Source organism: Limulus polyphemus, unplaced genomic scaffold (genome assembly GCF_000517525.1).
Source record: "Limulus polyphemus unplaced genomic scaffold, Limulus_polyphemus-2.1.2 Scaffold11178, whole genome shotgun sequence".
Taxonomy (NCBI): domain Eukaryota; kingdom Metazoa; phylum Arthropoda; class Merostomata; order Xiphosura; family Limulidae; genus Limulus; species Limulus polyphemus.
Window position 1 is genome coordinate 11,709 of NW_013676788.1, and position 4,073 is coordinate 15,781.

General features: G+C 32.7%; 1 pseudogene; it reads left to right on the forward strand.

Annotated features, from left to right (window-relative positions):
• Positions 1-556, forward strand: part of LOC106476668 — a 6,079-nt pseudogene extending 5,523 nt beyond the window's left edge.
• Positions 557-4,073: the final 3,517 nt, after the last annotated feature.

The following is a 4,073-nucleotide window of genomic DNA, read 5'->3' on the forward strand; positions in this document are numbered from 1 at the left end:
AAAGTTCCACTGAAACAACATACCATTGCTGTTTTATATCAATAACTCTTAATTAAATCTATGAAAACATATTAATTGATTGTCATCCTGTAACCAATAATAAATGTTTATAGAATGTTACACATTATTTGTTATATATTATGTTGATGATAAACCACACTTAACAACTTTTTACCTCGATACCCAAGGGGACAGTATGACAACTCACAGCGGGTTAAATTTCTCCACCAAGGACAGCGACCACGACACGTATTCTGGTAGTTGTGCTAACAACCACAAAGGAGGATGGTGGTATGGAAAATGTCATACCTCTAACTTAAATGGTCTTTACCTGAACGGACAACACGAGAGCTACGCCGATGGTGTGAACTGGTTGGCATGGAAAGGTTATCATTACTCTCTCCCGGAAGTGTCAATGAAAGTTCGACCCCTTAACTTTAAGATTCCTGTAAATAGCAGTAACATTCCAATGTAAACTACGAATATGCTATGTTTTCAAACCGTGTTTTTATTTTAAAATGTTAAGTCTTAAGAAATGTGAATGTTGACAATCCTTTAAAGGGGTTTTACCTTTTTGTTTTATTTATTCCACTTTGATTTATTCGTTTAAGTGATTGCATCAAAATGATTTTACTACGTTTTCAGTTAACTTTCCGTTATTCACATAATTTTACTAAGTTCTTTACTAATCAAAAACATATAATCTTTATTTGAAACAATGTTAAGATTTTCAGTATATTTCCATACAGATTATATCACTTTTAAATTAGGCTAATCCTTATGACATATTTTAGTTAATGAAGACAACAAAACAACAAATATCAAACCTTCTTTGTACTCAAGAGTTATTGTTCTTCAATACTTAATGAAACCCGTTCATTGTTTTATCGTCATTTATCAACTATCTCATCAGAACTCTCAAGGAATCAGCTTTCACACTGGTGTGAACGATGAAACAATCAGCAATAAAAGTCTCTCCCGATACTTCCACACAAATACATCCTCGAAATCTTCACATGAAAAACATGCTGAAACACCAGCAAATTTTATTTTATTTTTATTTCAAAAAATAACTATCACACTTTCTGAGGGACTCTGTTACAACCTTTAGGTAATTCTGTTTATACTTAAAACCAATTGTATTGCATTATTAAACAACGTAACTAGGTTTTAAATATAAAATTTTTAGTTGATACTAGTGTTAAATATTGAATTCTCAAGTTACTATAGATTTCTAAACTCCACAAGTCAACCCATAAATACACTTTCATAACAGGAGCCAAAGAAAACCAACATAAAAATTATCAATTTTAATAGTTAAAGGTCTTAAGTGCATCAAAAAACACTTAAGGAAATATCGTAGAAGAAAGGAAAGGTATTACTCAATCTATAATTATAAGAACTGTGTTATTGTTCTGTAGACATCTAGCCAGAACTTACCACATTCTATATAAGACATCAATTTATATATGTTTATGTAAACTACAGTACTAAATTTAATTAATTCAATATATATTTCAGCTGCTCACAGTGTTAGATTTAATATATAAGAGGAAATTTCTTAAATATTGATAAATACATTAACCAAAATGATAGACACGGTATATGTGACAATTATGTTCCCTAAGCAGAATCAACCGTGTCAGATAATCTTGGGATAATGGCCGAAAACTTCGCTACTAGCGAGGATACCTGAAGCAGAGTGGATATAAAGGTATGTTTGTGGCTTACCTGTCATTCATAATTAAGATTCCTTATTATTATTAATAGTAATATTTTTAGAAGATTTAAGTGGTTCTACCTATTATATAAAAAAGCGTCTATGATTAGTTTAATTTAAAACTGACTTAATAAGTCTTATATATATGTTTGAAGAATTAGCTAAATTTGAAAGTGATGCAATAAATTGCTGACAAACAATAATTTCGCCCATGTGAAGCCATGAGATTTATAAACTCATTTTGGATTTCAGGAGAAAGATAAGATGTTGACGTTTGCTTGTTTTTAACAAGCTCTAAATATTGTCTCATTACGGGATCATACTTTGCTAATAACTGCAAAAGTGACAGGAAATTTCCAGGGTTTTCGTTTGAGGTTTGGTCCTCAATATGACCACGAAATGCAAGATTCTGAGAAGCTAAATCAGTCTGTGTAAATCTAAATCATACTGTGTACAGTCCAGCAACCGTCGCAGTACATCTCTCCATTTATTTTTTTCTTGCTGAATTTGCCTTTGCATCTCTTCATTAATACCACTTTGAAGACGCTAAGTTTCTTTCCAAGCAGCAAATGACTTACGATGACTGTCACTATTTTCTGGGGCATTTAACTTTTCAATTCTTTCCACTTGGAGAATCCATTCTGAGTTTTGAAAGCAGACCGACTATCGGATGTCATGAATGTAGATGCTTTATGTAGAGGTGAATACATCAACCAGGAACTATTGACCTCTTGTCTATTCAGAAGGCGTCTTTTGAACCAAAATGTAGTCGTAGAACGCCCATCTTTGGCATCAAATGGACTTTTTTTTATGTTGCAATTCATGTGCTCCAGCTTTAACAATCTCTGTGCGATGTGCATGTGTTACAACTGCTGAGCCTGTTGTATAAAACTTCATAAATCCAATATCCCTGTGTGTTAAAATATTTATTAGGTCACCATCTTTTAGCTTAGCAAAACTATTCTGTGGATTTGTTTCTGACAAAGTGTAATCCTCTTGTTTATTATTATTATTGTAGCTTTCAACAGTACATAGAACAGTTTCTTCATCGTTTACTTTTTCAAATGAAAAGCATGTTCACAATCTTGCACTTTGACCTCTTTGCTGCCAACAAAAGGAACAGATGTTGGCTTACTGGTGTCATCACTTTCAGCAAAGAAAGCTCTCATCAATTTGCTTGACTCCACCATTGAAGCTGCAAATTGTGCACGTCTTTTGCGACCATGTGCCCCACTTTCTTTTTTCGACATAATGGGCTAAAAGAATAAATTAATAAATACTGACTACACTATTTAGTTGTAACATGCAACTTGTCAGAAGGAAGCATTCTACTTTCCCAAGTTCCTGACCACAAATTATATTTAAATTATACAATATAGTTACAACTCAGGACTAGTTAGGCACATCTGGACCTGGTTTCACTTTAACTGCTACTATTTAGACCACCCATACTTATGTTAATTAGTGCGACACAACAGTAAGAAATTAAATGCAGAAAATTGTATATTATGGTAAATCATGCTTATGAGCACCATATAAATTACTGGCAGTTGCTAAATCACATTTAAAAACTCGATAGGTTTAACTACACGAACCTTAAGGAGACAAGTCTGAAATTGCTCGAATGAAAGTTACATACACTGAGGAGAAGTGTGTAATCATATCATAATATACCCCTAGAGGCTCAAAGGTTATATTTAATATTAAAGGTTTTGATAGAACGAGAAAACTTAAATATAGACTAACTAATCAGTGGTGCTAGATTACAGTTCCTAGATTAAGTCGCTAGTACATCTAGATCTAACATTAATGTTAGACCTGTTATTTCCATCTTTTTAGTCTTTGGTTTGGATCTAGATGTAATAATAATGACAGAAATTTAGCTTTATGCATCTAAACTAAACCTTAGATTTGGGAGCATAGATTGAAAGCACCCTGTATTGAATCTACCCAGATCTAGATATAACCCTGCCTCATCAATTCTATATTTAGATTTATTAGGCCTAACTTTTAGAACAAATGTTACATCTAGATCTATTAACTTAGTCAATAGATCTGTCCCAGTGCAATGCCTAGTTTAATAGTTAGTATAGGTCTAAGAATGCCTATAATATAGGCTACAATTTGTATGATGATGGACCTAGGGTCTAGAAATAAAGTTATAACTGCAATTAGACCTAAAGTCTAGTAAATTAGTTGGTGTAAGACATGATTTACAATCAGCCAATACAATTACACACCACTACATTAGGCCTGTAATGTTTACTAGATATATATCTAGGCCTTGCCTGTTGCATATATTGCCAATCTTGCACACCAGTTAATATGTTACATCAATCTCATAATTTCTTTT